Here is a 23803-nt window from a genome sequence, read left to right as displayed (position 1 = left end):
AGACAATGAACGTCTGTGATTGTTAATGAGTAAGAATGGCATTGGGGAAAATGTTATTTTTTTTTTGAGATTTTGTGCACAGAGCCCAATAAAGGTTAGCAATTCCATGGCTGCAAGTAATGATCTCTAGAAGTGGAATTAAAGCAACTACATTTTCTTGTCTTGTGAAAACATTTCAAAATGAATCCAAAGAGCTTCTTGAGTTTTAGCTTTTTAGTGTGGAGAGTTTTAGAGTTTTTAGTTGGGTGATTTCACTGTGAGTTGGCCACAATAAGGTGTTGTTGTTGTTGCCCAGTCTGGTTGGTGAAACGACCGTCCTGCATACCAATCTGTCAACAAGTCAAGTCAAACTATTTTTAAATCATTTCTTTATTCAGAATCATTAACTGAAAAAAATGATTAATATATTATTGAAATAATTTTGAGTTTATTTTAATCTTTGTGTAGCTACAGAAAGCAAAAAAAAACAGACCTTAGATATAGGAAATCATCTTTTGGGAAAATGTCTGGCAGTGTAAGAGCTAAGGGGCAGCCACAGTGCAGAGCTGCAGCTTGTGAAGTCAGAGCCTGGGTGAAGGGCGAAGGCAGGAGTGTCGCTTGGGGCTGTGTTGAAACTCACTTGTCAGTAGCAGCGGGAGTACATATTGCAGTGTGGTGACACTTCACAAACACTGAAGCGCTCTGCTACTTATCTGAATGGAAGCTAAATCTCAAAAAGCCCAGAAAGAATGTATTGAGATTTGTCTCTCGACTCTCACTTTCAACCTAAAAAAAATCCAGACTCTAGCCGATTGAAGGCTTTTTAACAGTCTGCTGACTTTCAACTTTCTTCCATCTTTCTGAGGTGACATCATCAAATGCAAGATGTTGACTCAGTTTCAACATTTGACACTGATAATATCCAGGAAAATGAAAATGAGGAGTTCATGAATTCAACGCCATTCAAAAGGTTTATGATAAAGGACAAATTGCGGTAAAATAGTTATGAAATGTTTTGCTACTGTATTGCATGCATGTTTCCTGCCCCAAGTCGAGTGTCATTAGTCCTTTGTCACTATAGCAGTAAACAGTATAATCAGTTTGTTGATGCTGCAAAGTGTATATAGTCAGACATAATACTATTACTGTCTGCCACTGCCAACAGGTTATGGGCCCAGGATGATTTTATTAGAGATGCACAGAAATTTGTCTGCTTTTGTGGTGATGCTAATACTCTCTTTCTTGGGGCACTTCTGAGGCTGTTTAGATTCTCATGTGTCATTTTTGTATCTATAATCGCATCAGTTTACACTTACTTCAAAAAGTATATCTCAGCAGGATTATTACATAGAGGAAATCAATAAAGGGAGAGGATGAGAGAGTAACGGAAACACCCCTCCTGTGACAGCTGTGTGCTTTAAGGCAGACTCTCCTTGTCCAAAATGTTGCTTTCCTTGTCAGGGCCGCATGGGTCCGGATTCATCTGTGGCTCTTATCTGCAAGCAGACAGCTTCCCTGTGAGTGAAACTATGGCCTCTTTGAGTGGAACGGTTGTTACCCAGTCACATCGAGAGACGTATCAACTGTTACTCCAAGCTGATGGCTTACTGAACAACAGTAGCATTGTTGTTGTTGTATGCGTGTATGTTTCGGCTTGTGTGTGCGTTTGTTTGCGTGCGCACTGAGTCATCAAATTCTGCAAAGTTTTAGATATGGACGCTGTTGTGTTATAACAATGACCAGTGTTTCCTTGTTGTAAATGTGCAACAAGCCATTGTATTTTAAGCACCTCCCGATAAAACACTGTTTCATTAAAAAAAAAAAAAAAAAAAATTGAGAACTTTTCTAGAAAAACAGTTTCATAAAAAAAAAAAAAAAAAAAAAAAAAATTGAGAACTTTTCTAGAAATGTATGCTCATGTTTCATACTATATCGTACCCGCTGTTATTGACTTAGCATGAGTTTTTAATAAATCTCTTTTTTTCTAAGCTTTATTAGTAGTTACTGAGTGTGTGCTTGGGGTGATATTGACCACATGATGGAAATGCTTGAATGAAATATTGGATGGTGGTGCTGCGAAAGGAAAGTCGCACATGTGTATTTAGATCTTTGGCCCATGATTGATTGTGCATTTTTCAGTTGCTAATAGCCTATTGAGTGTCACTTTTTTTTTTTTTTTTTTTAGTCTCACAGATCAGAGCAGTTGAAATGTAAGAGAGTGTAGTGACCACTACCTCTTAACAGAATTCAACTAGGGAACTCATGTGGAGCATGTGGTGTTCCTGGGTGCAACTTTTTGGGCGTCCGCGTTTCCGGCTTTTTGTGTCGCCGAGTGCATTAGCTTTGATTTTCACAGGCTAGGTCATTATTCATGAGACGACGTAAAGAAATGGTGATTTTTTTCCCCAAAAAGTCTATTAATGGGTCTATCGTATTCCTCGTCGAATACTCTATAAGAAAAATATAACAAGTATGCATCTAAAATTATCCTAAACGATTTTATTAGCAATTGTAATACTCATTCCAGTCGGTAGTCCACCAATCAGTGTTTTTTTTTTCTCGGATCAATTTGAATTTGGTGGGTCGTAGGGCCAATCTGACTTCTGACTTCACACAAAAGTATATACTAGGGTTGTTCCAATCATGTTTTTTTGCTCCCGATCCGATCCCGATCGTTTTAGTTTGAGTATCTGCCGATCCCGATATTTCCCGATCGGATTGCTTTTTTTGGCTCCCGATTCAATTCCGATCATTCCCGATAATTTTTCCCGATCATATACATTTTGGCGATGCATTAAGAAAAAAATGAATAAAACTCGGACGAATATGTACATTCAACATACAGTACATAAGTACTGTATTTGTTTATTATGACAATAAATCCTCAAGATGGCATTTACATTATTAACATTATTTCTGTGAGAGGGATCCACGGATAGAAAGACTTGGGACTTTGTGTATTGTGACTAAATACTGCCATCTAGTGTATTTGTTGAGCTTTCAGTTGAGATACTGCAGCATGCCGCAAGGCATGATGGGAAAGTGGAACCATGATGGGAAGTAAAACCATGACTCTGAGTCATGCTAACAATGGATATACCATCTGTGCTTTGGGAAATAAGTTGTGGTGAAAAGTCAATGATTAGCTTCCAACTCGCTACACTACACACATTGAGTGTGGCAACGAATGAAAAGGTCGCATAGCTCAAATATTTCGTGAAACATTGATGAATCAAGTAAATGCTGCTGTGTTGGGATATTTATGATAACCCTACGCCGAGCCTAATCTAAAGACTCTGGATGAGTGTAACATTTTATGTCTGTAACATTAAATACAATTAGAAAACGATTTAATTAAAATATATATATATTAAAAAAAGGCATGGCCGAAATTTTTTTGCCGATTCCGATACTTTGAAAATGATTTGATCGGACCCGATCGATCGGCCCTCCCGATCGATCGGGACATCTCTAGTATATACCTCCGCATCCGATGGTGGTATTTTTGTGTTGCTACGACTAACAGAAGTGGATGTTTCAAATTACTTCCCGAAATGCACCTGACGACTACAGCCACTCAGTGTATTTGCACTTGTAATTCGAGATAGGATGGTCTCTTTGGTCCCAAACCACTTTTATTATACTCATTAACTTTTCCATAGAGTGCCCCAACTAGGTCTAGGAAGTTAACAAGTAGTGATGCACGATAATACATTTTTCAACCGATACCGATAACCGGTAATTTCCTCCTCATTCCAACCGATAACCGATAATGTCAAGCCGATAATTCTATTAAAAGATTTATGTAAAATTTTAAAGTATACACAAAAGAAAATATTACTGTGCAAAAATATCATTTATTGCTCTTTTTTTCAACATAAAATATGACCAAGTCGGTAATTCAAACATCTAAATAATGACAGATTGTCTGACATTGTGTAATGGTAAACCCTTGGCAACAATTACTTACAGAGTAAATACCTAAGTTGCACAAAAATGCCTTTAAAAGTAAGCCATTCCTAACATATATAACATTAATACACTGCAAAACACACCTCCTTAAAACTAGGTAGTTTTAAGTGTAAATCTATTGGCAATAAGTGAAATTATCTGCCATCGCTTCAAGTGTATTTCTCTCAGATTTCTTGGAAGAAAAATAGCTAGCTGAAAATAATCTTAACAGCCTTGTTTTAAGTAATACATTATTATACTTAATCCTAAAAAAAAAAAAAAAAAAACTTGGAAGAAGGAAAGATTTTGAATAATATTTGTGGTTACAGAATATTGATTTAAGAATTTGATTATCTACTGTGACTGTAATTGAGCAGAGAAATAAGTTAAATAATTTGAAAAGTGATTGCTAATGTTATATGCTTTGTTGCTCACTGTGAAAATGATTAACTCAAACAAGCGAGATGTCATGTACCCATTCTGCAGCGCTTTGTTTACATTTGCGGCTTTCACGACATTTGCTTTACAGCAGCTAAACTGCTACACGGCAGTACTATTTGGACGGAGTTGGAGCTTGCATCCGCGTGCGTGTTGTTTTGTGCCTGAGTTTTGTTAAGCCGAAAATAAAGGCAGCGTTACGAAGTCATCTGACCGCTCGTCATTTTACATACTGAATGCATTATTGACTGGCTGACTTTGTTTTCTCCATGTTTAAATTATCATCTAACCACTGTGCCGTCATGATAAGCTTGCTTACTGGACATCACTTTTTCATGAAGAATGGTGGTCGTATAAACTGCATTATTTTTTTATCCAGGGCTTTGGTTCTCGGGTCATTTAGGTAAAAAAAAAACAAAAAACGTATCTCGTCTCGGCGGCGGCGGCAGCTACGTTCGTACCGGATAATCCGCCTGCCCCGGCCGGTTCGCTGCGGCGTATTCGGTTCCTGGCTCTGCTCGCACGCCGTGGGGGAACGCTCGAGAAACTGGGGTGTTCGCCGGAGGTCCCGAGGCCGGGGAACCGGGCTCGGCCCGCCCCGCCTATGGCGAGGCGGCAGCGGCCTGCCGGACCGGCCAGAGCGGCGGGCTCCGTCGGAAGACGGCTACTTGCCGACTGTCGGTCTCCAGTCGTGCCGGTGTTTAGCCTTAGATGCGAATTTACCACCCGCCTTGGGCTGCATTCCCAAACAGCCCAACTCTGTATCGTCACAAGCCCTGTAGTTTAAGTTAGTTAGTGTTTACAATAGCTTTAGCATTCCTGCTAGCAGCAGCCTCGTATTCGTTCCAAAAATCTTTGTGATGCAGTTTTAAATGGCTGCTGGGTTAGTGGTTTTGAATGAGGACGCTTTCTTTCTGCCTCGTGGAATTTCTACGGTACATGTTTCGCAGATGGCGAGAGCGTCGTTTTTTTTAGTAACAGCCACCATAATATTCAACTACTTCTTGTCGTGTAACTCCGCCTTCTCAAGCCCTCCTCCCTCAGGGGCTTCAGAGAGGGGAGGGGTTGAGGAGGCGGCGTGCTGAATTCTTCGGTTGCGCACATTTGGAGGCTAAATCTAGTATATAATTATCGGATTGCATTATCGGTTGAATTTTTTTATTATCTGGATTATCTGTGTGACGTCATAATTGCCATTATCGGCCGATAATTATCGGTGACCGATATTATCGTGTATCTTTATTAACAAGTCCAAGTTAACGGAGGATTGTGCTAAAATTCCTCTTATATTGTATGAGATTCAACCGTCCTTATGTAATTACACCATCTTAATTATGAACTTGTTATTATTTGGGACAACAAAAGAGATACTCTGCCCCTGCTGTCTGGACTAGCTGAACTCTTTCTGTGTGTGCAGGCTTTCTCCACCCCATCTGAGAGGGTGTTCTCCACTGCTGGAGATACCACAGGCCCAGAAAGATCACGTATCCTACCTGAAAAAGCAGACATGCTTATTTTTCTGCAAAAGAATAGTTAATTTTCCACATTTGCACTACGCACTGTTCTGTTGTATTTGACAGTATTTATCTTTTTATATTATTATTTTTGAGTGCTATCAGCTCATATGTCCTTTAAAAAGATGATTTTTTTTTTTTTTTTTTTTTTAATTTCTATTACAGTTACATATTACCACAGTTAACATCGAGGCTTTGGGTCTCTTTTGACCTCGTTGTGAGTTTGTAAGGTTGTGACTTCTGATTAAACAAACTAGATGCCAATCAAAATGTTTGGAATTTTTTCTTTCTCCAAATTAAAATCGATAAGAGAATCGATAAAGAATAGCTGTTTTGATTATATGTCTTAACGCCTTCAATGAATGAACACGTTCAGGATAACATTGCACTTATTCTCCAAATTAGAACTGTCCTCTTGTGAAATGTTAGCGTATGCAGGATTTCACCCCACAAAACTTTCAAAGTCTGTCAGTAGAGAAGCCCACTGGCAGGCCACCGTGTTTTTTATTTTTTTAAATAACATAAATATAATGATAATAAAATTATTATTATTATTATTTTTTTGTATCATAACAATTTTTGAAATAATGACTGTTAAGTAAGGGTGTAACGGTACATGTATTTGTATTGAACCGTTTCGGTACGGGGTGCTCGGTTCGGAACGGAGGCATACCGAACGAGTTTCTGACGTAATGTAACCCTTACTTTTCGAGGCTGTGAGTCGATCGGGTTACAGTTTCTTTGTGTAGATTATATTTACTCCGTCTTCTCTACTATAATGAGGACCAACACGATAGGACAGTAAGAAACGTCAATGGCGCGACAACGTGGCCGCCGCGAGAACGCACTGAAACACGGGCGTTAAAGTCAGTCAGTCAATACACACCAGTCGCAGTGCGGCCGCGTGTCAGACGCGTCCCAGAAGCGGCTCAACGCGACGCATGCGAAAAGAACGGCAGAGTTTATTATTTGATGCGAGACGCGACCCTCCTGCGTCAATACTACTAGCTAGGATTGGGCAGACCGGAAGTCGCTCGTGTAAAAATACGGTGGATCCGGTCGATTTTCAAACTAATATGCAATCGTAACTAGGGATGGGAATTGATACGATTTTTTTCGATTCCGATCCCATTATCGATATTGCTTAACGATTCGATTCTTTATCGATTCTCTTATCGATTCTAATTTCGGGAAAAAGAAGAACAAACATTTTGATTGGCATCAAGTTTGTTTAATCAGAAGTCACAACCTTACAAACTCACAACGAGGTCAAAAGAGGCCCAAAGCCTCAATGTTAACTGTGGCAATAAGTGGCAAATACACAAGAATGTGTAACATTTTACTGAAACATTTTTCTAATAGAAATAAAAAATATTGGTATATTTTGGCATATAGGTCGTTGTTCTGCCTTTGGCAATGTCCCCAAACTTTTTCCTGTGAGGGCCAAATAACTTTTCCCTTCTCTGATGAGAGGCCGGGGTCAGTTTGTAACAGAAAAAGTGTGACGATTGCAGGAGTGCAAAATGTAAAAAAAATATTGTTTTTCAGAAAGCCACAATCAAATAACCCTCTGTGGATTCTTCACGGAACAAAAGTAAATAAAATACAAATAATAATATAATATAATAATAATAAATAATAATAGCACTATTAATTAAACAGATAATAACCAAATAACCCTCTCTGACTTATTCACTGAAAAAGGCCAGGAAATAAATAACACTACTGAGGGAGAAAAAAACAAAAAAAATTCAAAATGCTCTCTGGAATTGTTCAGGGGGCCGGACCAAATATGGAGCCGCGGGCCGTAGTTTGGGGAGCCCTGTTTTTATTTACCAGTATGTTGAAATGCATGCCTTTTAGTTTTTATGGCGCTTTCACGCTCAAGTGGTGGCGCCCTTGCGCTTCCTCACGCGAAGAAGAGCGCGAAGAAGAAGAAATGCCGCATCCAAGCCAGTGAGCGAGTTAGTGAGAAAGGGAAACACTGCCACGAGCCTACGTTCTTTGTTAATGTTTGTAAAATATCCACAGAGCCAACGCCTGCATGTATCATCTTCTGTGTTGTTGTTGTGTGTTTCCACTCGCGATCGGACACTTAAATCCAGGTGTGTAGTGGTTTAAACGATGTGCTAATGCTAGCGAACGCATGCTAACAGTTTGTTATGACTGTGTTAGCAGCTAATCATCGCTGATTTAAGTTGATGCGAACCTGTTTGTTATTGGGGACGAAATTGATTTGTTTCATTTCTATTTTTAGTTTCAAGTGATGGTTGAATAAAGTCAGCAAATTATACCAACGTCTTCTGCATCGTCATTTGGGAGTTTAGCTAGCTGTATAGCCAGGACTGAGCCTTAGCGTCTCGGTGAGGACAGTGCAGTCTATTCCCTCCCGATGCAGTTATTTCCATCTCGCAATGACTGCAAGTCGCTTTGTTGTAATTTTTCCTCGTGAAATGAAGACACACTTTCGAGCGTTCGAACCTATGTCATTGTTATGTTTACGGCAGCAACGCTCGTGCTAAACTATCATAACCTTTCATTTTCACCCTTTTTCCTGGTGAAGTGTAGCCAAACTTTGGAGCGAGTGGTTCTTGGCGCCATGCTAGTTTGATGCGTCTGGACAACAAGACACGCCACGACGCGATATGCGTCTTTAGGGATCGTTAAAGGGATCGTTAAGGCTTTTTCATTGTGATGTCGAGGCCTCGAAACACTCGGAACTGGTTCTGAATTGGAATCGGATTTCGATTCCCATCCCTAATCGTAACCCACTTTTTGAGTCCATCAGATCTCTCGAGTGGTAGATCGGGGCAAGAAAAGGCAGACGCCCCACCAGGCTAATAAAGGACAGGGGAAACCCAGCTCATGCACAAGACTCCAATACAGCGGAGACTATTAACTTGGCGCCTTGTTTAGGGATGTCCCGATCGGATATTTTTGCACCCGGGTCGGAGTCACCTGATTTTGAGAATCTGCCGATACAGAGTCACGATCTGATACCAGGAAAAAAGGTTTTTTTTTTTTTTTTTTGTTTCTATTTGAACAAAAATTTCAAACATGTTACAGTACTGCACTTTTTACAGTCCTTCCTCCTCCGCTTCTTTTTTTCCTCACTTCTTTCTGAAAGAAGAAAGGCAAGGCAAGGCAAATTTATTCATATAGCACAATTCAATACAAGGCAATTCAAAGTGCTTTACATCACATGAAGATCATAGAAATTACATTTAAATCAACACAACGTAAAAACCAAGACAAAAGATCGCATTTAATCACTGAATAAAAATAAATAAATAAAAATAAAACAGAAATAAAAATAAAACAAAAACTACTACTAATAATAATCATTGAAATCAGCAATGGAGATAAGCACAAGAGGAATAGAAAGCAGGTAGATTGAAATACATAGACAGTTATGGATATGCAGTGCTAAACAAAAGCGGATTTAGCCCTGATTTAAAAGAGCTAACAGTTTGAGCATACTTCAGACGTTCGGGTAACTTGTTCCAGAGGTGAGGAGCATAATAACTAAATGCTGCCTCACCCTGCTTGGTTCTTGTTCTTGGAACATGCAGAAGACCGGTTCCAGACGACCTTAGGGGTCTAGATGTCTCATAGGAATCTAACAAGTCAAGCATGTATTTTGGTCCAAGGCCATTAAGTGTGTTGTAGACGAGCAGTAGTATTTTATAGTCTATCCTTTGACTCACTGGAAGCCAGTGTAGCGATTTCAAAACCGGTGTAATGTGGTCCAGCTTCCTTGTATTTGTGAGGACTCTGGCTGCAGCATTCTGTACTAGCTGCAGCTTCCTGACTGATTTTTTATCAAGACCTGTAAATATACCGTTGCAATAGTCCAATCTGCTGAAAATGAATGCATGCATAAGTTTTTCCATGTCTTGTTGAGTCAGAAGCCCCTTAATTCTGGTTATATTTTTTAGGTGGTAATAAGCGGATTTAGTGACGGACTTTAGATGGCTATCAAATTTTTTTTCTGAGTCAATAATTACGCCAAGGTTTCTGACTTGATTTGTAGCTGTAAGTGACATTGTGCTAAGTTGGCTGCTTATCTTTGACCTTTCCTTTTTTGGCCCAAAAATGATCACCTCTGTCTTTTCCACATTTAACTGGAGAAAATTCTGGCACATCCATTCATTGATTTGATTAATGCATTTACTCAGGGAGACTAAGGGACTATAATCATGTGGGGACACATAAATGTACAGTTGTGTGTCATCTGCATAGGCGTGGTAGGAGATGTCATACTGTTCCATTATCTGAGCTAACGGAAGCATATAGATGTTAAATAAGAGTGGTCCAAGAATTGACCCTTGAGGGACTCCACACGTGAATTTGGTTCGTTCTGACTGATAGTTTCCGATTGACACAAAGAAATCCCTATCATGTAAATAGGATGTGAACCACTGAAGAATAGTGTCAGTAAACCCTACCCACTAGAGCTGGGAATCTTTGGGCACCTAACGATTCGATTACGATTACGATTCAGAGGCTCCGATTCGATTATAAAACGATTATTGATGCACCCCACTCCTTTTTTTTTTTTTTTTTTTTTCATTTGTTTTGTACATTAGTTCCAAAATTGTTCAAAAATCCTCTCAGGCTAAACCAAACTACTATTTCAGTATCAAGTTAACATATAGCAGTAAACAAATATACAAAAATAACAGTAGATAAAAAAACTCCAGTCCCCATTCTATATCAGCAGCTTTAAACTACTTTCAATTAATTTAATGTTGTGAATCAACCGTTAAAGTTGTTAAAATTGCTCCTGTTATTCCATAATTTCTCTTTTGTCTACTTTCAACATGTAAAAGTTTTTAAACTATTTTAAAGATAGATTCAAGTCAATATTTTAGATAAAAAGTTAATTAGGTTCGCTTGGAAGGTTCGCAACAACAGCCTTGCAGGGAAGTGTACTGCTTTAAGATGGCGGCCGTTACTAACGCCCGCATCTAGTTTTTTTGTAGATGTGCTGGTAACGATACCGAAGCTATAATGCATCTAGTCCTATATAAATGATATCTACCGTAACATAATGTGGCTTGTGGCAGCTTTTCGGCAGCAGTCAGGTATGTTGTTTTTTTTTTATCTCGTGGCATGAGTTGAGCTAGAGCCGTGAGTTGAGCATTGGCGTTACCCGAGGGGCCGGGTAATGAGAAGCATGATGTTTAGCTACTCTCGCTCCGTCCCTAATTGCGTACCGAAGACCGCGCGGCGTGCTGAGTGTGTCGTACTTCTGCTTTACTTGCCATATTTCAATAATCGGAATTTGGATGTTTGTGAATCGTTCTCGAATCTTCCACGGCCGGATCGCGAATAATCTAAGAATCGGAAATTTTGCACACCTCTACTACCCACTGTTCAAATCTGCTGAGTAGTATGTTGTGATCAACCGTGTCAAATGCGGCGCTGAGATCCAATAGTAGCAGAACAGATGATTTGCCTCCATCGGTATTCCGACGAATATCATTTAGGACTTTGATAAGCACGGTCTCGGTGTTGTGTTGTGGCCGAAATCCAGACTGAAATGAGTTAAAAAGATTGTTTTGCATCAAAAAAGTCTGGATCTGTTCGAACACAACCCTTTCGATAATTTTCCCCAGGAATGTCAGATTTGATATTGGCCTGTAATTACTAATGGTTGAGGCATCCAGATTAGTTTTTTTAGGAGAGGTTTTATTACTGCAGTTTTTAAAGTCTGAGGAAACTCTCCTGTTTGGAGAGAAGTATTTATAATCTGAAGTATGTCTGGGGCTATGCAATGCAAAACAGTTTTGAAAAAGTTTGAAGGAAGGATGTCAAGGCAGCATGTTGTGGGCTTTAATTTCGACACAATTTCTGTTAAAGTGGCATAGTCCAAGAGGCTAAACTGTCTAAGATTGACGTGGGGGACATTTTGGGAGGCATTTAGTGTAACATTTGTTAATCTGGAGTTGCACACAGTCTGTGAAAAAAGAAGTCCAATGCTAAAGAGAAAAACAATCGCAATGACAAACCTTTTAACATGTATTTTACCAATCAGATGCCTCAATGAATATTTTCTCATGTAAGGTTCTGAAAGGATTTATTGATGAATTTTCTAAAGTTAAAGTGCCACAAAGAAATTAATTGTACATTATTTTGAAAATTGACGCGATCCACCGTATTTTTACTTGAGTGACTTCCGGTATGCCCGATCCTGATTGATCCCTAGCCTTAATGTTTAGAGGCCCCTCTTTCAAAAAAGGACCAGCCTTTACAAAAGAAAAACAACGTAAGAAAACAAGGATGACAAGCACCCTGGAATAGCTTTTCTCTGACCTTAGATGTTCATCTGTGTTTGTAAAGATTTTGAGAATGATTGACTTTATTTTTTTCTCTTGTTGTGTTTATTTTCAAGCTAGGGTGCATATAAAAAAAATTAAGGAAATATGAAATGTATCTGTTAACTGACAAGACCCGCACAAGTTCTGCCTTAGATTTAGCACTCCACAGAACAAGAGGTTAAAGAGACCAGCTCTGGGAGCAGTGACCAAAACATAAGTTATGCTGTTCTGCGTCACATTTTAATCTCGGTGAATATTTCTACCTTGATTGTTATCTTGTGATGTTTCCTGGTCTCTGATGCTGATTACAAAAAGGAAACAAACAGCAATCCCTTCTGCTTCTTTACTCACAACCTGTGTGCAGACAAGGACGATGGCTTGGTTTTCACATTTTGACGGGATGTCAAACAAGTTAATCATCAAGTAACAGAAGGGATTCACTATGATGGGTGATGTAATGTGCTCATGGCAATATTTCAGTGCACAGTTCTTCTGTGATGAAGCCACAAACTGTCACTTAAAAAATCTAAAAGGAACTAAATATTTTCTTTCCTCTTCGTTTTTGTTAACTGTGTATTAAAGATGATATGCAGACTTGGCTCTGTAATAATGATGCACCAAAAATTCTGTGGCCAATAATTTTTTATCAGAAACGCTGAAAAAGTATGTTTTCTTTTTCAGTTCTTAAGACTTACTTAAAAATAATAATAATAATAATACAGGGCCGAAAGAGGTGTTGATGTAAGCAAAATCACGAAAACTGTATTATTATACTTCGGCAAAGATTAGTGTACTTAAGGATTGTTCCCCACGACCCACTACATTATGGAAAAGCTTTGTGATATAGGACATGTTTATGTTGATTCATGTCACTTATTCTCATGCAGCTACAAATATCTTCCATTGCAATGAATTGTATTAAACCACTTTCAATTAAGTCTTTTGCAGACTGAAAATGTTGCCACCAGCTTTGAGATCACAGCTTGGGGCATTGGAAACTCTCGATCCTACTAAACAAGAAAAGCAGAGTTTTTTTTTTTTTTTTTTTTAGCAGACTTAAATCATCAGTGAACAGAAATGTTACCACTGTGCTTGTTCATCAATAATATAGATGGCAAAAATCAGATGGCTTATAGATGTCTAAAATCAGCTGTTGTTAATCTTACTTTAAAAAGTAGTTACAAATTACTTCTCCCAAAAACTAATTGAGTTAGTAACACAGTTACCTCATTATAAGAGTAATTAGTTACTCGGCAAAGTAACTGATGCTACTTTTAATGTTCTACACGTTATTACATTATACATTCTATAATATCTTTAACATAAAAGATAAATATATATAAACGTATAGAATTAAAAATTTCACCTGTATAACAATGTAACGGTATACAAACTTAAAATTTGGAATGCTGTGAGGAAAAAGAACCTTTTTATTTTCCCTGTTGTACTAAACCCGCACCAAACTATTACTACTGACTATTTTTGGTAATAATGATGAAAAAATTATTATATTGTAGCGTCTACAAGGACAACGCCGACTTGGTGATTATGCACACTCAGCAGGAAAACAGTACATTTTTTTCAATTAATTGTACCCACCTAGACGCCACGAACTGTATGTTAAAAAAAAAAAAAGAAAGTTGCCCAAGAGTTTAAGATAACGCTCGCCACGCTAAATGCTAATGCTAATGAGCCACCTAGTCAATCATCATCGGCGTCACCACCTACTTCCTTCCTAACCCTCCCGCTATGATATCTCTGAGGAAGCTGTGATAAAATCAGGCAACTTGCGCCTCATTTAACCAAATTGTAGTAACGCGCCCCTTCACATTCTCAATAACGGTAATGGCATTGCAAAGATAGGAAAAGTAATTAATTGGATTAGTCACTACTGAAAAAAGAAAATGCAGTTACACTCTAACACCGTTATTAACAACACTGAAAGTCATCACTAAATGATTTTAGGCTAATATGAGCTATTTATGGAGGATATCGAGTGCCCTGCCAACAAATACAAAAGTGACCTGCCAACAAATACAAAAGTGAGGGACAAATCTCTTATTGTTTGATACTTTGTCAGAAAGATCCACGACTACACCTTTGGTTCAAAAGTAAACTCCAACTCCTGATAGAACAGTCACTTGGTTAAAAATTGTTCAATGAGATTCACATCTTCCCTTATTATGCTTTTTGCAAGCTTTCCAAACAGGCAGGCACATTTGAAATCCGAATAGAATTGGAATGGTCGCATCCAGAACTATAAAAGCTGCAAAAAAGGCGAAAGATGAGACATACAGTATGCATTTCAAAAGTCTTTAGCATGCTTTTCTTTTCTTTCTTTTTTTTTACCCCAGAGCGACTAAGAATTTGCACATGGGCAACACAAGGTTCAGACAACTCACAAATACCGAACATGAAATAAAAATGTAAAGATAATTTTAAATTTTACCACTCCATTTTTGAAGATGATGTCATCCTACTGTTTGCACACTTGTATAGGAATGTAACACCTTTCTATCATTATTACACAAAGTCGTGTAAAACAATTTAAAGGACTGCTTTTTAACAATAAACAGTTGCTAACTCTTTCATAATAATTTAAGTTGATAACTATTAAGTGGGAGGGACTCGATGTCGAGCCGCTACTCCTCCGCGTTGAGAGGATCCAGTTGGGGTGGCTGGGGCATCTGGTTTGGATGCTTCCTGGACGCTCCCTGGAGAGGTGTTCCGGGCATGTCCCACCGGCGGGAGCCCCCGAGGATGACCCAGGATACACTGGACAGGCTATGTCTCTTGGCTGGCCAGGGAACGCCTTGGCATCCCACCGGAGGAGCTGGTTGAAGTGGCTAGGGAGAGGGAAGTATTGGCTTTCCTGCTAAAGCTGCTGCCTCCGCGACCCGACCCCGGACTAAGCAGTAGATGATGGATGGAACTATGAAGTGCAAGAACATAATCCCTTTCAAACAATGTGCAAGCTTTCACCAAACTCCAATCAGTTCTCAAATACAACAAACCTTGAAGGGAAAGTTTGAGTTAAGATTTTTTTCGTAAACATTATGGAAATAACCAAAATGTTATGATAAAATACACACATTGCATCATATCCCATTTTGACACTGTGTGAGAAGCCTCAATTGCTGTACTGTAGAGCTGATCAAAAATCAATACCACACCATCAAGTTCATTGTTATTACCAATGAATCTATTATTATACTTTATATACTTTTTAATATTATCCCAAATTACAGTGAATGATTATAGTTGTCCGATAATTACTTTTCATTGCGATACTGTCCAACTCCAAAAATTCGATCCCGATATCAACCCAATGCTGATATACTGTATATGCAGTCGTGGACTTTTTTTTTGTTTTGTTTATTGGTCACATAAGTTTCATGACATAATGAAGTAACATTTGAGCATATTTTCCTTTACCAGAAAAAAACAAAACAATAACAACAACAACAAAAAACCTCAAAACCCCCCCAAAACCCAACTATATGAAAAAAAAATATATGATTATTGTTTCCCTTTAAAAGGGGAAAAGGCACAGATCAAGAAAAACTAATATTCACACATATATTTGGGGCAAAGTTCAAACATCCACACAAAGATTACATTCTGAGCTTTTAACATATACCAAAAAAGGGTTCTAGACGTTCTCAAAGGACTCAGCCGATCCTCTGAGTGTCAGTCTATTTTTTTCCGATTTGAGAAAATATAACATCTATTTGAGCCAGTAGGCTTGCGTAGGTGGGACTGGAGAATTCCATCTTAAAAGAATTTGCCTCCTAGCCAGCAAGGTTGAAAATGCTATAAGGTCCCCTTTCTGGGAAGGTAGAAAACGTGCTTCTGGAACCACACCGAACTGAGCAGTCAAGGCATTTGCAGCAATATCCATCCCGGTGATCTTTGATAGGACAGCAAAAATGTCAGACCAATATGCAGTTAAAGAATGACATAACCAAAACGTGTGCATAATCAGCTGGAGCCTGCTTACATCAATCACAAGTGGAGGAGACCGCATCAAATAATTTGGCTAGCCTAGCTTTGGTATAATGTGCTCTACGTAGGATCCTGCACTGGGTAAAACCGTGTTTAGCACAGATTGAGGATTTATGCGTCCCACATAATTTCTCTCCAAACCTCTTCAGGTATACTAATTTCCAAACCCGACTCCCATACTGCCTTAAGGGTGTTTAAAGTGGAATCTGATCCGGTTTTGTAAATATTTGAATAGCTGTGATAAATGAACTATGGTAATTGCACCCTTTAGCGATGGCAAAGGTTTTAAAAAGGTATCTAAAACTGAGGTAGTAGGGAGTGTCGGGAAACTTGGCCAAAGTGAGCGAACATACAGTAAGTGCGGATTTGAAGATATCTGAAAAAATGGCAGTTAGGTAATGAAAACTTTTCAGCTAGCTGTTGAAAGGAAGCAAAGGTTGGATTCCGATACAAGTCCTTGAACATTTCAATGCCCAGCCTAGACCACATAGTAAATAAATGTGCTATCCAGTAGAGAAGGGGGGAAAGCATGATTCGGTGAAATTGGAGCCTGAATGGAAGGCGCCTGTAGACCAAAATATGCTCTAAATTGGTTCCAAATTCTGAGACAGTAGAATACAACAAAATTTTGTGAATTTGGACAGGTAGATGATAAGAGCGGTGAAAACAATAGGGATTTCAATGTCACCGGTTTGACGGAGTTGGCTTGAACATCAAGCCACAGTGGGGTGCTATCAGTACTCTCATAGCAGAGCCAATATGTCAAGTTCTTAATATTAACTGGCCAATAATAGTACAGTATTTGGAAGAGCCATTCCACCTAGTTCTTTGGGTCTTTAGAGTGTCTGATAGCCCAACTTGGGTTTCTTTTTATTCCATATAAAATCCCTAATAAGGCTGTCCACCGATTTAAACAAGGAAAGAGGGAAAAAAAACTGAATACAGTGGAACAAATAAAGAAATCGAGGGAGAATGTTCATTTTAACCGAATTTATCCGAGCTGGAACAGAGCGATTGAGTAAGGACCATCTTTCAAAGTCTTGTTTGAGCTGTACGAGCAGTGATTTAAAATTCATCTTACAAAGGTTGCTTAATGTGTCCATCACATAAACTACAAGATAAGCAAAACCTGATGTAGATACTCTAAATGGCAAAGTTTCTAATGAATATACCTCGGCTAGCTGATTCACAGGAAATATTTCACTCTTTCCCAGATTCAGTTTATACCCTGAGATTCTACTAAAATCACGTAAAATAGTGAGTTCTGCAGGAATGGAACGAGATAAGTCAGACAAAAATAACAGAAGATCATCAGCATACGTATAGTCCAACTTTCAGCTCCATACCATGTCACACTATACCATTTAGGTCAGGGTGACATTTCAGTGCAGCCGAAAGAGGTTCCAGTGCCACCGCAAACAACAGTGAGCTCAAGGGACAGCCCTGCCTGGTAGATCGAGATAAGTGAAAATATTCGGAATTTGTATTATTCGTTCTAACTAACGCTTCTGGAGACGAGGACAGAAGCCTAATCCAAGATCCAAATTTTGTTCCAAACCTAAATTTCCCCAAACAAAAACATTAATAATCCCATTCCACTCGGTTAAAGGCCTTCTCAGAATCCTCTCAGATGCTCTCCGACCGGGCATCAGTTGAGTGGTTGTACACAGTGTTGAAAACCCTTCTAAGATTGAAAAAACAGTGTCTATCACCAATAAAACCAGTCTGGTCTTGAGAAATGATCAATGGTAGTATTCGCTCTAGACGAAGAGCAAACAATTTAGACAAAAGTTTAAAATTCACATTCAACAAACTGAGAGGGCGATAAAATGGGTCTTTACCATTCTTGAGAATCAGAGAGATACATGCCTGATTTAGCAGTTGGAGGAGAGCACCAAGATCAAAGGCCTCTGTAAACACCTCCAACAAATATGGCGTTAATGGCTTCCAAAATGTTTTAAAGAATTCATTCGAAAAACCATCCAAACCCGGGCTTCTGCCGCTCTGTAAGGATTTAACTGCCTTTTCCAGTTGATGTCCAGTAATAGGGCGTTCTCGCTCCTCTCTCAAGGTTTGATTCAGATCAGGGAGCGGTATTTTGCTAAGCGCACAAGTCTAATATTATTTCGCCTCGAACGGGCTTCCAGGTCTTCAAATTTCGTGTTTAAGGACACCACTATTTCCGACAGCTTAGCCACCTTAGCCCGTTGGCTAGCTAGCTGGGTTTCGTTAGCTGCACACTCGGCTCAAGGTCCGAAATTGTTTCTTTCTGAGCCTCGATTGTCATTGCTACGGGCTTCAGAGCTCGTGCCACTTTTGTCTTAACAGACTCAAATTATTGTCTCGAATTATGTGAAAATTTCCGTTCGAAGTTCATCAATCCGGTCTTTTATGCTGCGTAGCATATGGTCGTTAGCCGCCAGCTGTGGCGGTAATTCAGACGCTGTTCGTTGCTTACCACGGCCACTTTTCGATGGGTCAGTTCTCTGTCGGAGGCTCGCCATTTCCAAAACTGCCGATCTCATAATGCACAGCAGCACAGTGTGCGCTAAATCTCAGCAGTGGACAGTTTCATGAGTTTGAATAGTAGGATAAAATACAGCATTCCCACAGAGAGCCTGCGACACACATCCTACATGGTGCGCCGCCCAACCTAGCCTTTTCAATTTGGAATGTCTGCAGTCGTGGCATTAACATATGATGGCTATTTGTATTTTGATGCCCCAATGGGTGCTTTAATAATGATAAATATAACAACTTCAAGGTTTTCCCAATAAACGTTCTGTGAAAAATAAGAGGACAACTTTAACTGAAGTTATGGAAAAAGTGCCTGTATTGAACAATGAATATAGTGGTGCAAATCAAAATAGTGCAAACATCAGTTTTTTTGATCAGGTGCAAGTGCAAAGTGCCAACAAGGCACCGATTCTGTCCTCAATGTGTGTATGGGTACACAAATCGGGCTCTAAAGAGAAACGAAAACAAAACAGATAATGAAAAATCCATGTTCGTCTTATTTGATATCATTTTAAAATACTATTATTGACTGATAGAATCGGCTACAAGTGAACAGTGAGGCATACAAAAACAAATACAGTATTTCCTCCTTTGACAGGGGCTAAAGAGAGACACTGAAATATTGGAACTGAGCCAAATCTGCAAAATGTCCGAGAAGAGAGTTAGAAGTAGTCTAGTGGCTTGCTGCTCTTTGTCCTGTATTTTCTACCCTTCATAAACAGGAAGCAGCTATCTTTTGCTGTGTAACTCTTTTCCAACGCCTGTCATTTACGGTCTCTTGGTCAGTGTTTGTTCCTGTTCCTACACTTGCCTCCCTCTCTGAGTACATACAATATGTCCAGCAAGTGACAGCTCCCCTGCTATCTGACGCATGGCCCCATCATAGAAGCACAACAGGAACAGCCTGTTGCCTTTTCATCCAGAAAATGTGAGACAAAGTGCCGTGACAAAGAAGGGTGGATGTCTCCTTCTTACCTATTTTCTCTGCTCTATTCCTAGAATTCCTGTTTTTGCTGCATGGGCTTCCCCTCGAACATTGTCAGACCAGTCGAGCTCCAGTTACACTTGTCTTTGATCCGCTTGTTGTCATCTTTGTCTACCTTTCCGCTGGTTTGTTTTCCAGTAGATTTGGTGTTAGTGAGTTCATACCGTGCTGCCAGCCTCACTTGGTTTTCCTTTCCCACATCAGTGAACTGACAACTTGAATGCACAGGCCTGGGAGAAGGCAGAGGCGGAGGGACACATGGCACTTTGTTGTTGTGAATACCACAGATGACACGTAATGTCTCCCTCTGTTACAGCATATGTTACACCCAGAGACATGTAACACAGAAAAACCCGGACGTAAACCAAACCTGCGCACATCATCCTCTTGAGCCCTATTTTAATCCCGCTATTGGGTTTAAAATGTTTTTTTTTTTTTTCTGATTACATAGGGTCCAAAAATACAGTTGCCCCTCGTTATCAAAAGGTTTACATGCCATAGTCCTTGGATGAAGAAAAATACATTAAGTAGGGACCATATATTCTTTTATTATTGTATTTATACTGTCTGTATTTTAACTCCTTATGCATACTAGTCATATAATAGTAATATACAATATGCACATGAAGTGAACTGTCACTAAACCTTTGTAAAGGTAAATATGCTATTTGGCAAAAAAGGACTGAAAGAACATCTAGATCAGTCATGTCCAAAGTCCGGCCCGGGGGCCAAATGCGGCCCGTGGTCAAATTTCCCCAGCCCCCAGCCTCTGTCATAAAATTAATAACGTCTGGCCCGCCCACACTTAATAAATTGGTCAGGAGTACTGCTACCAGCATATGAAGTAGCTTACACACTAAATGCTGCTCCTCATTTACCCACTAAAAGGCAGCAGCACTCTTAGCAACATTACGCTGTGTGACCCTTTACTTCCAATTTTCTAAAATGGCGACAATCAACAAAAAAAAGTTGACTGCGACGGCCGACGCTTCAAGGATAGGTGGAAATTGGACTATTTCTTCACTAAAGTACGCAACAACTGTGTCTGCCTCATTCGCAAAGAGTCAGTCGCTGTTTTTAAAGAGATCAATGTGAGGCGTTATTACCAAACGACACGCTGACATGTAGGACAAGATTACAGGGAAGATACGCCGCGAAAAATTGAAACAACTTGAAGCTAGTTTAATTTCACAGCAGCAGTATTTTGCAAGAGCCCGAGAGTCGAAAGAGCGCGCCACAAAGGCTACCGTAGTTGCGAGATTGTTGAAATTATTAATAAAAAAATAAGTAAATCAAATGATACACACAGAATGAGTTGCTAAAATTTACTTATATTGTTCTACATAAAGGAGGTCAGCCAAGGTCGGCCCCCCACATTTTTACCACACCAAATCTGGCCCCCATTGGACACCCCTGATCTAGATATTCAAGTAAACCAGGTGGCTATAGACCCTACTCACCTACGTCACAAAATGACGTGTCGCTGTATCCGGCCGCCATATTGTCCGTCATTTTTTAGCCCTATTCTCAATGGTTTCAATTAGTCGTGCAATTTATAGAGGAATTCATGGAAGCCCCGGTGTTATCTGACGCTGTAAACTCATTGGATGCATTGCATAAAAGGCGTTATGTGGAAAAGCTTCAGTTTATCCATTCGCCAGATCCATATTTGATGCCTAAATCGATGTTTTTCGACCCGCTGTCTTCGGCGTCTCTGCCTGACATCTGCTACCGTGATATTTACAACTATCTTGTCCACACAAAATCAGCCTATTCTTACGAAAGTTTGAAAAACTTTAAGAGCTTGGAGGCTTATAAATACTTCGTTGCTGGTTGGGTGAAACAGGTCCTAGTCCACGAAAATTCGGCAGGAATCTATCTTGTGCTCGGGAAGGTGAGTTACGAAATTTTCAATTCAAAATCTTATTTTCTTGCTAACATCCACTGTCAAGTCTAATGTATTTCATGTCATTTGTCAATGGAGCTAGGGCTTTTAATGTTTATATGGTTTAGCGATAGCACTCTCACTACATACATATATAATATGTAATAAATATGAAGTGCGATAGCACTACTCCAGATTGTCCCTAGTTGAATTTATTTTTTGGCTTTTGACCTCAATAGTGAAATTGTAAATTAATTGTATGACAACTGTCTTATTATCCCCTTATAATTATATATTTTCAGGTAGTTCATTCACAATGTCTGAGTGTATGTTGTCGGCGATTAGCCTAGCAATGATCTTAATTGTGGTTGTCAGCCCAAAACCCTCTAAATATATATTAAATGCATCTTACCAGATATAAAATGACTACTACATAATCCGTGGTAATCGTTTGGAGCCCAGTTTTCTCGTCGAATTGCAGCAGTCCATCTCGCTCTCCTCTCCGGGTCTCTCAGAATCCGGTAGAACTTCAAGTCTCTCCGTCTATCTGTTATCGCAACCGACTGGCACACACGCCTTCACCATTTTGATTATTAATGTTAACGAGCAGAAAAACACGCCATAATAGGAGGAATTTACGTAGCGGTAATGCATCAACAGTGACGAGTTGACGGACAATACTGCGCGGGGGCGTGGTTGTGACGTCATGTGAGTGTAGGGTCTATTGAACGTGTTAGAGAACACAGGGTATTAGGTATGATACTTGATGATTCATTAACATGGAATGCACATATAAGACAACTAAAAAATAAATTAGCGAGGAGCGTCTCCATTCTTTACAGAGCACAAAATGTACTAGATCACAGGGCCCTCCAAATAATTTATAATGAAGTTTTTACCCAATTTGACTTACTGCGCCGAAATTTGGGGACACACCTACAAATGCCGATGACACCCTCTGTTGGTCATCCAGAAAAAAGCAATACGGATTATTCATAAGGCGAAATACACAGCACATACACACGAGTTATTTATCATATCCAATTTATTGAAGCTGTATGATTTAATAAATTTCAAAACGGGACAGATGATGTACAAAGCCTCAACTAATAGCCTTCCGTATAACCTGCAAAGTCGTCTCCAGGCTAGGGGATTGAAATACGATTTGAGGGGAGAAAATGTGTTTAAACTTAATTATGCTGGAACAACACTAAAATCATTTTCAGTCCCTTACTCTGGTGTACATCTTTGGAATAAATTAGATTCTACAGTGATGAGCTCAGGGTCATTGGCTGTTTTTAAGAGGAGATATAAACACATTTTATTAAATGATTATGTTGCTGAGTCAAGCTAACTCTAAGTCATATTACGAATTGTACAATAGGTACATAATGTCTGGGTGGCAATTCAAACTTGTGAACAAAACCAAGTGTACCCAAAACAAAGGAGGGTAAAAAAAATAAATAAAAGGTGACTCAAAGCCTATGCAAACAGAACTCATCCAGTCATCACAAGGACAGATAATCTTTATACTGTAAATGCACAGAAAACTGACTTCAAATAGTATTATTGTGACATTCTGTAATGACATGGAACTGGTCAGTTGGCCACTGAGTGCCCTGGCCAAGATCTTCTCTACAATGCGGCCAAAACCTGGACAACGCACCTAAAGTCTGGATATGTGGAGGATAGCTGGGGTAGATGGCGGCCGCTGTGTCTAAACACACTCGAAGTGGAATGACATCGAGGATGTTTTTCTTTTTGTTGCGCTGCTGGCTGCTATTCTTCTGCTGCGGCTTGGAGTTCACTTGATTCGTTGGAACATCATCAAAGTGTTGGATGGCCAATAGCGATCGGTGGAATTGGCAACTACTGTGGTCAGTGCTATCGCTGGAGTGAATGTCAGCCTCAACAAGGCCTGTGATGATATATTACAGGTGAAGAATGACCTGGCGACATCCAACACTGCCACAACCTGAATGGCGATGCAACTTTCTACGAAGCTGCGCAACCTTGAGATGAATGTTCGTTGGGAGGCAGCAAGAAATGAAAATTGCGACGAGGATTAAATCGACGAAAGTGGCGTGGCGGACACGGCCTGCCATCGGTCATCCCCTATTCCCATCTTCTGGATCGGATCAACTGAATAAACTAACCACTGAATTATGAACTAATCTACAGGATCTAATCAACATAACCAGCACTT

General features: G+C 39.5%; 1 protein-coding gene and 1 long non-coding RNA gene across 5 annotated transcripts in view; one reads left to right on the top strand and one right to left on the bottom strand.

The window, feature by feature from the left end:
• Window positions 1-23803, top strand: part of galnt1 (UDP-N-acetyl-alpha-D-galactosamine:polypeptide N-acetylgalactosaminyltransferase 1) — a 104806-nt gene that overhangs the window by 13878 nt on the left and 67125 nt on the right. The window contains exon 1 of one of the 4 annotated variants that reach the window (XM_057834708.1): window positions 6116-23803. This exon is cut by the window's right edge and continues 6881 nt beyond it. The exons of 2 other annotated variants lie outside the window; for them this stretch is intronic. The gene's annotated coding sequence lies outside the window, so the exon portion shown is untranslated. Of the gene's footprint in view, window positions 1-6115 lie in introns of those variants that run through there. One more of the 4 variants, XM_057834706.1, reaches the window with a different exon arrangement.
• Window positions 15341-23803, bottom strand: part of LOC130915030 (uncharacterized) — a 46942-nt gene continuing 38479 nt past the window's right edge. The window contains exon 3 of the long non-coding RNA XR_009063045.1: window positions 15341-16115. This is a non-coding gene — a long non-coding RNA (uncharacterized LOC130915030). The remainder of the gene's footprint in view (window positions 16116-23803) is intronic.

The sequence above is a fragment of the Corythoichthys intestinalis genome, chromosome 4, assembly GCF_030265065.1.
Source record: "Corythoichthys intestinalis isolate RoL2023-P3 chromosome 4, ASM3026506v1, whole genome shotgun sequence".
Lineage (NCBI taxonomy): Eukaryota > Metazoa > Chordata > Actinopteri > Syngnathiformes > Syngnathidae > Corythoichthys > Corythoichthys intestinalis.
Note: the sequence above shows the minus strand (reverse complement) of the source record. Positions and strands in the feature narration are given on the sequence as shown.